General features: G+C 40.1%; 1 protein-coding gene across 1 annotated transcript in view; it reads right to left on the reverse strand.

Moving 5' to 3' along the window:
- The window catches only part of ACTN2 (actinin alpha 2), a 78751-nt gene that overhangs the window by 46814 nt on the left and 18678 nt on the right, over positions 1-13259 (reverse strand). The gene's annotated exons all lie outside the window — the stretch shown is intronic.

Below are 13259 nucleotides of genomic sequence, written 5' to 3' on the forward strand. Positions count from 1 at the left end.
ACATTTCCTCTTTAGAGACAAAGAAAAGGAAGTCATTTATTTGGTCTAACCACTTGAGGAATTTTTGTTTACTTGAAACAGATACTACTTTTGGAATTAACATATACACACTACTATATGTAAAATGGATAACCAACAAGAACCTACTGCATAGCACAGGGAACTATAGTCAACATTTTGTAATAACCTATAATGCAAAAGAATCTGAAAAAGAATATATATCTATACACACACACACACACACACACACACACATATATATACATACATACACACATATATCCTCCTCAAAGCACTGCATGAAGGAATCATGCCACGCCTAGTCACTTTAGCTGTGTCCGACTCTTTGGCAACCCCATGGACTGTAGCCCACCAGGCTCCTCTGTCCATGGGATTTTCCAGGCAAGAATACTGGAGAGGGTTGCCATTTCCTCCTCCAGGAGATCTTCCCCACTTAGGGATCAAACCTGCATCTCCTGTCTCCTTCACTGCAGGCAGATTCTCTACGGCTGAGCCACTGGGGAAGTTTGTATATATATATATATACACAGTTCAGTTCAGTCACTCAGTCATGTCCGACTCTTTGCAACCCCATGAATCACAGCACGCCAGGCCTCCCTGTCCATCACCAACTCCCGGAGTCTACCCAAACCCATGTCCATCAAGTCGGTGATGCCATCCAGCCATCTCATCCTCTGTCGTCCCCTTCTCCTCCTGCCCCCAATCCCTCCCAGCATCAGGGTCTTTTCCAATGAGTCAACTCTTCGCATGAGGTGGCCAAAGTACTGGAGTTTCAGCTTCAGCATCAGTCCTTCCTGTGAACACCCAGGACTGATCTCCTTCAGGATGGACTAGATGAATCTCCTTGCAGTCCAAGGGACTCTCAAGAGTCTTCTCCAACACCACAGTTCAAAAGCATCAATTTTTCGGTGCTCAGCTTTCTTCACAGTCCAACTCTCACATCCATACATGACCACTGGAAAAACCATAGCCTTGACCAGACGGACCTTTGCTGGCAAAGTAATGTCTCTGCTTTTTAATATGCTATCTAGGTTGGTCATAACTTTCCTTCCAAGGAGTAAGCGTCTTTTAATTTCATGGCTGCAATCACCATCTGCAGTGATCTAGGAGCTCAGAAAAATAAAGTCTGACACTGTTTCCCCATCTATTTTCCATGACGTGATGGGATCAGATGCCATGATCTTAGTTTTCTGAATGTTAAGCTTTAAGCCAACTTTTTCACTCTCCTCCCTCACTTTCATCAAGAGGCTTTTTAGTTCCTCTTCACTTTCTACCATAAGGGTGGTGTCATCTGCATATTTGATGTTATTGATATTTTTCCCGACAATCTTGATTCCAGTTTGTGCTTCTTCCAGCCTAGCGTTTCTCATGATGTCTTCTGCATATGAGTTAAATAAGCAGGGTGACAATATACAGCCTTGATGTACTCCTTTTCCTATTTGGAACCAGTCTGTTGTTCCATGTCCAGTTCTAACTGTTGCTTCCTGACCTGCATACAGGTTTCTCAAGAGGCAGGTCAGGTGGTCTGGTATTCCCATCTCTTTCAGAATTTTCCACAGTTTTCACAAAGTCTCCACAAAACTTTGTGATCCACAAAGTCAAAGGCTTTGGCATACTCAATAAAGCAGAAATAGATGTTTTTCTGGAACACTCTTGCTTTTTTGATGATCCAGCAGATGTTGGCAATTTGACCTCTGGTTCCTCTGCCTTTTCTAAAACCAGCTTGAACATCTGGAAGTTCACGGTTCACGTATTGCTGAAGCCTGGCTTGGAGAATTTTGAGCATTACTTTACTAGCGTGTGAGATGAGTGCAATTGTGCAGTAGTTTGAGCATTCTCTGGCATTGCCTTTCTTTGAGATTGGAATGATAACTGACCTTTACACACACATATATATGTATATATACACACACACACACACATATACATATACACACACACACACACACACATATATATATATAAAACTGAATCTCTGTGCTGTATACCTGTTAGTTAGTAAATCAACTATACTTCAATAAAAAAATAATAAAAATTTGTTAAAAGGTACTGTGTTTTACACTGATGCCCTTGCCTTCTGAAAACCTCTTACTCTGTAAGAAAGACAGATTAAATTAGGATGTGTGTACAAGAAAAATCCATGTGCTTACAGAAGAGATGAATAAATAATCCTTACAGAATGTTCAAAATGTCATACTTCAGAGCAGAAGGTGGGAGGCACTGTGTAGTAGGTATGGGAAGAAAAGAGGGACTCATAACCACTAATTATCTACAACCAGTTTATCCTGGATGAACAACAGTTTTAAGCTAGTAACAATCAATTAAACAAATCTGCAATAAAGTCAATCATTACTAATAATACCAGCAAGAGTAATAATAGTGACCTCCTACTGGCATATTCCAGCCCCTGGGTTAGATCCCAGATTTCAAAGACAATTAGATAGAGCTCTGCCCTAGAAAGGTTCAGATTCCAGTCAAGTTAAGAAGTAACTAGATCAATATTAAGCAGAAATATGAATGATATACTAAGGGGTATCTGAAATCATTCTGTTTATTTTTCAAGCTGCTTTTAACTTGGCTTCCACTTGTGCACTATTTCCTGCCAAAACCAGATTAGAAACGCTTCTGGCAGCTGCTGGCTAAGAATGCAAACTGTCCCCTTGTCACACAACAGCTGCTGGGCTCAAGAGCAAAGTGCCCGGCACAGTACACTGGAGGGGGACACACAAGTAGGTTTGTGCTATAGATAAGAAAGCAAACCTCTCAGAAACAGACTGTTTCCAAGTTAGAGTACAAAAAGACAGCGTTTCCATTAAAATGACTTTCCTGGGTAATAGAAAGGATTTTCAAACTTGACTAACAGTTATTTCAAGAAATATGTGAAAGGAATTCGCAGCAGCATAGATGGACTTAGAGATATTCATACCAAGTGAAGCAAGTCAGAAAGAGAAAGACAAATACCATCCGATATCACTTATATGTGGAATCTAAAATATGACACAAATGAACTTATCTGCAAAACAGAAACAGACTCACAGAGAACAGATCTGTTGTTGCCAAGGGGGAGGGGGCCAGGGGTCAGAAGAGAGATGGACTGGAAGGTTAGACAGTAGATGCAAACCATTATATATGGAATGAATAAACAAGAAGGTCCTAACTGTACATAGCACAGGGAACTATATTCAATATCCTGTGATTAATCACAGTGGAAAAAAACATGAAAAAGAATGAATATATATGTATAACTGAATCACTCTCCTGTACAGAAGAAATTAACACAACATTGCAAATCAACTGTACTTAAATAAATTTTTAAAAAGAAATACATGATGGCATTAAATTTTAGGGTAAAAAGAAAATGTAGGTATTTTCTTAGATTTACAATAATAAATGTTACTGTGAGAGCCTAAACTAATAATTATTTCTCCCAATACACAACTAAACTTTATTCTGGTCTAAACAGAGAGATACCCTAAGTCATATACTCTAGATCTGTACCTAATCAATATGGTAGCCACCGACACACTTGGCTATTTAAATGTAATTAATTAAAATTAAAGGAAATTAAATTTTTAGTCCCCCAGCTATACAAGCCACGTTTCAAGTGCTCAAAAGCCACACAGGACAAGTGGCTGCTATGTTGGATGGCATAGACATGGAACATGAAAGTTCTACTGGACAGTCCAAGTCCAGATAATCATGTTTCTGTTCTGAAGCTAAGATTATTAACAAGAGTCTATTATTACCTACCTATTATTTCAAGAACCTATTATTCAAAAATCAAGGGGTACAAAAAGGTATAAAGGAGAAAGCTTCCCTCTCTACTCCTGTTCTCGGTTGCCCAGTTTCCTTCCCCAGAGGGAACAACAAACAGATTCAGTTTCTTGTGTTTCTCTTCAACAACATTCTACACATGTGTAAACATAGACACATACATCATTTTCTCTACCCCTTTAACATAAATCATAATAAACACATTGTTCTGCACCTGGATTTTTAATTTATGGCTGATTCATGTCAACGTATGGCAAAAACCACTACAGTATTGTAAAATAATCAGCCTCCAATTAAAATAAATTAAAAAAATAAACATTTAGCAATTGCTTTAACCAAAAAAAAAAAAAAAAGAAATAAAGAAAGAAAAATACAACCGAGGGATCATTCAATATCAACAAAGAGCACTCCTTTTTATTGCTGCATAGTATTCCACTGCTGTGACTATACCATCCTTTCTGAACTAGTTCCTTCGATAAACATTTTAGGTTGCTTCCAGATAACCAAGTTCATATAGTTAAAAAACTTCCCAGGTCCCATTTTCAGCAAGCAAAACTACTTTAAAAGTAGTTTTTCAGTTTGTTTTTTCTGACAATACCAAGACTAACCATATTCCTAATCTTTTGGGAAAGGCACAAGAGAATATAGCAGGTTGTGATTTTTTTTTAATGGAATTGATAGAGAAAAAAATTAAAAACTCAACTCAGAAAACTCAGCTCAAAAAAAATCTCTATTGAGTTGTCTTTATCTAGATTCTACTTTAAAATGTGCAAATATTGCTGGTGTAAATTTCCTTACTTTGTTACTACGCTATTTAAGCCCCTTCATAATACAAGTATCAGAAGCACTTCTGGATAGAACCCCAAGTCTGTTCATGAAATCAGTGCAGTTCCTGACCCCCCACCATGGAGCACTGTGAACGTCTGTTGGATACCACCTTTTTATAGCCATGCATACAATGAAGGTAATTTACCATAGATGATTATTCAGTTGTGCAAAGCCAGAGAATGAATTGAATCTACAAGGTCAATTTAGTCAGTTAAGTGTAATGAAGTTTCACTTTCTTTAATGAGTATTCCAAAGGGCCAATAAAGGTGGTGACTAACTAACTCCAATGCAAAAGAGGACCCCAATGGCTTTGTGATAATAGCTTGCAAAGAGGCCAGTGCATTCTGAAAAGGAATTTTAAGCTTTATTAGACTGTTTAATTTTCACTCTATTTACAGTTTTCATTACCGTGGCCCACAGAGACCATTTCCATGCCTTCCCCACTGTCCCCTGCTTCCGTAAAAAGCTTCAAATCACGGAGGAGATAAAAATGAAAGCCAGCACGGCGGTAACAAAATTCCACACATTGTACCTAAAAGGCGTCTTTGTGGGTTTTCTTGTTGCTTGATGGCGACGTGCATCTTTAAGGTCCCTGCAAACTAAATCCTGGAGAACTGAAATGGAACCGAGGTGTGTCCATGTGGTTTTGAAAGGAGGCTCCTTGGTTCAAACCAGATTACCGAGGCAGGTGTCCTTTCTTAAAAGGAATGGTGTTCTGTGAACCATACACAGTCCCTGAAGGAAAGAGGTCAATGTCCCCCAGCCTAGAGTCCATCTCAGACACTGCCTCGTCACATTAAGGCTCTCTAACCTCCTCCCTTGCCTCCAACTCCAACCTCCCTCTACCTCTCTCCTAGAAAACAGCTTCCTCTCTGCTCCTGTCCACCCAGTGATAAACACAGGTTTTTTTTTTTTTTTTTAACGTGGCTGTCAGGTTTTAGTTGTGGCTCCGGGATCTTTTGTTGGAGCATATCAGCTCTCGAGCTGTGGCTCTCGGGCTTAACTGCTCCGTAAGCATGTGGGATCTTCCGAGACCAAGGACTGACCCATGTCCCCTACGTTGGCAGTTGGATTCTTAACCATGAGACCACCAGGGAAGTCTCTATAGATCCTTTCTGCATCTTAAAATTAAGCACATTAAAACAATCTTTCTGAGCCACACAAAGAGAACCAAGATGGGAAAACACATAACCATCTACCCACAGATAGAAAAGGCTGACGTTCCTAGTCCTTCTCACCCTCCTAAGGTGCTCTCGACAAAGCTAAGAGAATGATGGACCTTAGAGATGATCATACTAACTGAACTAAGTCAGAGAAAAATAAGTATCATATGATACTGCTTATATGTAGAATTATTTAAAAACAGGGAATACAAATGAATTTATATACAAAACAGAAACAGACTCACAGACACAGAAAACAAACTTACCGTTACCAAAGGGGAAGGGGGGAGGGTGAATTAGGATTTTGGAATTCACAGATACACCCTACTATGTATAAAATAGATAACCAACAAGGACCTCCTCTACGGCACAGGAAACTACTCGATATTTTGTAATAACCTATAAGGGAAAATAACCTTTTGCTGTGATGGAATTCCAGTTGAGCTATTTCACATCCTGAAAGATGATGCTGTGAAAGTGCTGCAATGAATATGCCAGAAAATTTGGAAAACTCAGCAGTGGCCACAGGACTGGAAAAGGTCAGTTTTCATTCCAATCCCTAAGAAAGGCAATGCCAAAGAATGTTCAAACTACTGCACAATTGCACTCATCTCACACGCTAGTAAAGTAATGCTCAAAATTCTCCAAGCCAGGCTTCAGCAATACGTGAACCAAGAACTTCCAGATGTTCAAGCTGGTTTTAGAAAAGGCAGAGGAACCAGAGATCAAATTGCCAACATTCTGCTGGATCATTGAAAAAGCAAGAGAGTTCCAGAAAAACATCTATTTCTGCTTTATTGACTATGCCAAAGCCTTCGACTGTGTGGATAACAATAAACTGTGGAAAATTCTGAAAGAGATGGGAATACCAGACCACCTGACCTGACCTGCCTCTTGAGAAACCTGTATGCAGGTCAGGAAGCAACAGTTAGAACTGGACATGGAACAACAGACTGGTTCCAAATAGGAAAAGGAGTACATCAAGGCTGTATATTGTCACCCTGCTTATTTAACTTATATGCAGAGTACATCATGAGAAATGCTGGGCTGGAAGAAGCACAAGCTGGAATCAAGATTGCAGTGAGAAATATCAATAACCTCAGATATGCAGATGACACCACCCTTATGGCAGAGAGTGAAGAGGAACTAAAAATCCTCTTGAAGAAAGTGAAAGAGGAGAGTGAAAAAGTTGGCTTAAAGCTTAACATTCAGAAAACTAAGATCATGGCATCCGGTCCCATCACGTCATGGGAAATAGATGGGGAAACAGTGGAAACAGTGTCAGACTGTATTTTTGGGGGCTCCAAAATCACTGCAGATGGTGACTGCAGCCATGAAATTAAAAGATGCTTACTCCTTGGAAGGAAAGTTACGACCAACCTAGATAGCATATGAAAAAGCAGAGACATTACTTTGCCAACAAAGGTCCGTCTGGTCAAGGCTATGGTTTTTTCAGCGGTCATGTATGGATGTGAGAGTTGGACTGTGAAGAAAGCTGAGCACCGAAAAATTGATGCTTCTGAACTGTGGTGTTGGAGAAGACTCTTGAGAGTCCCTTGGACTGCAAGGAGATCCAACCAGTCCATCCTAAAGGAGATCAGTCCTGGGTGTTCATTGGAAGGACTGATGCTGAAGCTGAAACTCCAATACTTTGGCCACCTCATGCGAAGACCTGACTCATTGGAAAAGACCCTGATGCTGGGAGGGATTGGGGGCGGGAGGAGAAGGGGACGACAGAGAAAGAGATGGCTGGATGGTATCACCACTCAATGGGCATGAGTTTGAGTAAACTCCGGGAGCTGGTGATGGACAGGGAGGCCTGGCGTGCTGCGATTCATGGGGTCACAAAGAGTCAGACATGACTGAGCGACTGAAATGAACTGAACTGAACTGTAAGCGAAAAGAATCTGAAAAAAGAACAGAGATACGTATAATGGAATCACTCTGCTGTACAACTGAAATTAACCCTTTATATCAGTTATACTTCAATAAAAAATAAATACATATGTATTTATTTCTTTAAAAGCTAGGGGAATGAGTGTTCAATCACCAAAAGACAGAAAGTCACAGGAGTCACTGTCTCACTGTGTATATATTCCTTCAGCAGCAGGAGTAAACAAAAGCATTTCTCCCTGAAATATACAGAATCATAACGCATAAGTCACCAGCCAGGAAGGACAGTGGGTGCAGACTGGTCTCCCTGCTCATATGGGACCCTCCCTGGCCATTATACTAAAACTCTGAAAAACCAGGCAGCAGAGGAAAACAGTTGGGGGTTAAGGCACTGTGCCCATGACTTGTAGTATTATGTTTTCATGTGAAAAGTCTGAAGGATATTCAAATGATCAGCAGGTGCAACTCCATTATACTCCTGAACATAATCCAGAGAGCCAGAAAATGCTCTTCAACCCCTAAAACATGGTAGTTGAGAAAAATGTCAGTTGGAATGGCCAAAACATGGAAGCAACCTAAATGTCCACTGACAGGAATGGATAAAGAAGATGTGGTACATATATACAAGGGAATATTAGTCATAATAAAGAATGAAATAAGGCCACCTGCAGCAACATGGATGCACCTAGAGACTGTCATACTAAGTATGCCTGAGAAAAACAAACATCATGCGACATCACTTATATGTCTATCTAAATATGACACAAATGAACTTATTTATAAAACAGAAACAGATTCACAGACAGAAAACAAACATTGTTACCAAAGGAGAGAGCCTGGGGGAGGGGGTAAATTAGAGGAGCTTGGGATTAACGCATACACACTGCTAGATATAAAACAGATGACCAAAATGATCTGCTATATAGCACAGGGAACTCTACACCTGAAACACTAGAAATCAACTGTACTCTAATATAATATAAAAATTTTTTAAAAAGAAAGAAAAACATCAGTTGTAGGAGTTTCCTAAGAATATCTGTTAGCACGAATTGCTATCTCCATTCAGAAGCCACATCTTCTTTGAAGAACTCACTAGCGAAGTTCCAAGTCCATAGAAACTCTATTGCCTTTCTCAAAGTTAAATTACATGTCATGATAATCAGTACACTGTGCTTAATGATAAAAAGTACTTATATCCTCACTGAAATGTTGAGATACTCTTGAGTTATTGAACACTGTGATTTTGTATTCAGTTTCTTTTTAAGTTAATTAAGCCTACAGATATAACATCCTACATTGTAGGTTATTCCAGAGAGAGAGGGGAAAACAATATTGTTCCATGAAAATGAGTAATATCTGTCATTAATTATGTTGTTAAAATAACACAAGTTTGCATCTCTACCTGGGAGACATCATCATCTGACACAAAAAAGGACCAAAAGAAAAAAGATCAATCCTGGATCTGACACAGTTCTCTGAGTATGAGTCCATTTCAAGCCATCAGTTAATTATTAATTCTTCTAGCAATAATGCTGGAGGACTGGGCTGGCTCCTAAGACTACCCTTGTTCAATTTACTATTCCATTTTCTCCAAACAAAAATCTGGCAACATAACAGACATCAGTTTCCTTTATACTTTGTGAACCAGCTTTTATTTTCATAATAACTGTATAAAATACTAATTTGAGGTCACATTGCCTAACATGGAGACTCACTTCAGTCACTGGGCATTTCTGAACAAAACAGAACAGGGTTTACTGGGGGCTGGGGGCAGAGCAACATGAAGTCCGGGCTAGGTAAGCATGAATAACTTTCAGCTTTTAAATCCACTAATTATAAAACAACATTGTCACTGAGAGTTTGGGGTTAGCATATGCAAACTATTATATATAGAATGGATAAACAACAAAGTCCTACTCTATAGCACAGTGAGCTGTAATATATTCAATATCTTGAGATAAACCACAATGGAAAAGAATATTAAAAAAGAAAAAATGTATATAAATAACTGAATCTCTTTGCTGTACAGCAGAAATTAATACAACACTGTAAATCAACTATACTTAAAAAGCAGCACTGTCTATCAAGTCAAAACCAGTTTAAGCCAACATCAGAGTTTTCTACAATTTTGAGTTTGCTTGTCATTTACTGTCGTCAATGAGTAAAGACATCAAGAGGGTCAGAATGTGGATTCCTGGCCAGATCCTCTGGGCAAGACAACTGAGCCCCAGGTGAGCAGAAATAGTGGTCCCCGAGAGGGAGTTGGGGGCCCGGTCCAGCTCTCTATCATAGCTTGGAACTCAGATTTTATTTCTGACTCTGACACCATGCAATTATTTGTCCTTCATGTCCTGACACTTTCCCAGCTACCAAAAAATTGCCACGATCAACTTTATGAAATAATTCAAAAGGTTATCAGGAGAAGAAATACAAAGGTCAACTGGGCAACACAATCTATTATCACAATAGCTCTGAACAGCCTCCTGCAAAAAACTATTGAAAACGACAACTCTGTTAAGTTGATTTTCTAACAACGCTCCATTTCTTTTTCTATTTACAATAATCATTATAACGTGTTTTCTTTTCCACTTCACAAATTCCCAATTTGCCCGGATTGCTTCTAATTACTATCCTGGTCCTTTTTTAATATTTGAAAACTAAGGCAGGGGGTGGGAGTGTCTAGGAAGACGCACACATTTTGTAAAATGTCTGGTTCAGGGAGGAGAAGCGGGGCAGCTCTGGCGTTTTAAGTAAGGAGGCACTGCCCTCCTCAAGGGCAGGGAGCTGCTCCTCCGAGGGGGCAGATCCATGCAACCCACGTGGCTGGTGGAGGCAGCCATGCTAGTTCACTCAAAGTTTCCCCACCCCCCATCCAGAAAGACCCTGACCCACGCGTCATGGGGGAACAGCCCTGGGTGAGTTTGCACGATGCCACAAGGCCCGGGAAAATGTGCCGCTCCAGAATCACATCAGAAAAATCAGCAGCGGCCTTAAATTGGAAGGGTCAGATACTCTACCAACTTTCAAAACATTTAAAAGGTGTTTCTCAGGATCGCGGACACAAGAGAACAGACTGGTGGTTGTCAGGGGGAGGGGCTGGGAGAGGGATGGCATGGAAGAGGGATAGAGTAGAAGGTTGGGGTTAGCAGATGTAAGCTTTTATATAGGTGAAAACATCTACTGCTGTTCTCTTGTGTTCTTATAGAAGTAATATTTGCAAATATTTTCCAGGCCCCTACAATTCATCACACTTCCCAACCAGCTCATTGTGTTAGGTTCATGGATCATTGCTTAGGGGAAGAATGAGCCACAGGATTGTTAAGAGGCAAACTATTACTTATAGGACAGATAAACAACAATGCTCTACTGTATAGCACAGAGATCTATATGCAAAAGTCTATGAGAAATCATAAGGGAAAAGGATATAAAAGAAAAAGACTGTATACATGCATGTAACTGAATCACTTCCCTGAAGAGTAGTAACACAACACTGTAAATCAAGTATATGTCAATCTTAAAAAAAGAAAAAAATTTAATGCAATTGGAGGGGAGCAAAAAAGGTGTTTCTGCTGGTGTTTAACATTAGATAGCTCTCTGGACTCAGCAGTCATCACAATGGTGACCAACCATTCAGCACAATGAGCACTGAGACTAACCATCAATCGAGATCACAATGATCTTTTAAAAAAATTCCAAATCTTCAAGGTTGCCAAGCACCCAAGCACACTTTTTGATTATAGACAACATTTTAAAAAATTGAATCAAAGCAAAAAGTAAGTAAGTAGAAGAGTATTCCTTCTAAGGATGCTGTATGCACTGCCATCAATTACCAGACATCTCAGAAGTCCATTTGGGGCCCTAACGTTCTCATAGCTGGCATAACCAGGCAGAAAACGGCATGGTGGGCAGCCCTTTTATTTTCTGCCCATAAATCTCTGCTTAGTCCCCAAGATCCTGCTGGATAACAACAGCTCAGGTTAGCAGTCCCTGAAAACCACCGGCTCTAAAAGCCTCAGCTTGGCTCTGTGACCAACTCAGCGTCTGGTGTGGACAAGTCAGCTCATCTTTTCTGTGACTTTTTTTTCTTTTTTTAAATTTCATTGAAGTACAACTGGCTTGCCATGTTGTGTTAATTTCTGCTGTATAGCAAAGTGACTCAGTTATACACATATACGTTTTCTTCATATTCTTTTTCATTATGGTTTATCACAGGATATTGAATATAGTTCCCTGTGCTAGACAGTGGGACTTGTTTACCCATCCTGTAAATAATAGTTTGCCTCTGCCACTCCTGTGGCTTATTTCTTCCCCTAAGCAACGCACCATGAACCTAATACAAAGAGTTGGCTGGGAAGTATGCTGAATTGTAGGGGACTGGAAAATATTTTGCAAATATAAATGCTATAGGAACACAAGAGAACAGCAAGCAGCAGGTGATGGAAATTCAAAGAAACGTGAGGTGCTTTGGGGTTTCAATGGAAAGGGAAGTAAGTCACTGCATAGAAAAATAAAGACAGCCCACAGTCACAATTTATGTCTAACTGAGCATAGGAGACACTCCACCTCTGATAAATGAGCATAAACGCACTGTCAGTTCAGCACATTTCATAGACTGCAGCTGTACACAGACAGAGAGAGATGCGCAGACCCAGAACCACACCAGCTCGCTACCTTTCCTGGTTTATCACAGGTACTCACCCTACCGCTCAAAGAACCGAGGACACCACTGGCATATCTTAACTTCTTCAAGGTACACAGTGCTTATAATACTAGTGTTTGCTCATAAAGGGTAAAAACATTTTGTCCATGCATTAAAAAAAGACTTACTCCTAAGGCAGAGTTAATATGAAGGGCTACATGGGAATCAGAACTTGGTTCATGATACATTAGATAAAAACAGGCTTAAAGTTAACTTATGCAAAAAGGCAAATTTCATTGCACTCCATTGCAAATGGAAGGCCCACAACTGGTTTCTCAGGCTTTCCATATGCCCACAGGCACACATATTATGCATCAAAGATCCACAAAATGAACACAGTAGTCTCTAGTCCTGCCTTATTCACCTCTGCATCACCTAATGAACCCAGTACCCAGCAGGTACACCTGTATGAACCCATCAGAGCCAGGACCCATTCGAATTTTTAATACTTCAAGCTTAAACTGTGACAATTTCAGTCATAAATAAAATGGAGCCTTAACGGTACCAACATACAGCCTTTCATCTGAGCATCAGGAATACACATAAACACAAATTCAATGACTCAAAGCAAAGTAAGAGGAAAAAAGAGAGACCGTCTTTTCCCACTGATTCATCCCCAACAAACGCTGCCTACAAGTGGGATTCAGGCTTGCTTTCTAGGCAATGTGAGAATAGCTAACAATCTCTAATTAAGGAGCGTCAAAGCCTACGAGCAACTCAAGTGGGGCTGTCACCATGAGCAGGCTTTCAGGACTTGGTCGGGGAGCAGGAAAAATCCTCTCAGAAATACCTGGTGGGTGATACCACCACCTGGAACATTCTAACAATGTCTGTGAAAGTCACACACAGAGAAGCTGGGATTTCTTTTTTTACCTGCACCA

This window comes from Odocoileus virginianus, chromosome 7 (genome assembly GCF_023699985.2).
Source record: "Odocoileus virginianus isolate 20LAN1187 ecotype Illinois chromosome 7, Ovbor_1.2, whole genome shotgun sequence".
Lineage (NCBI taxonomy): Eukaryota > Metazoa > Chordata > Mammalia > Artiodactyla > Cervidae > Odocoileus > Odocoileus virginianus.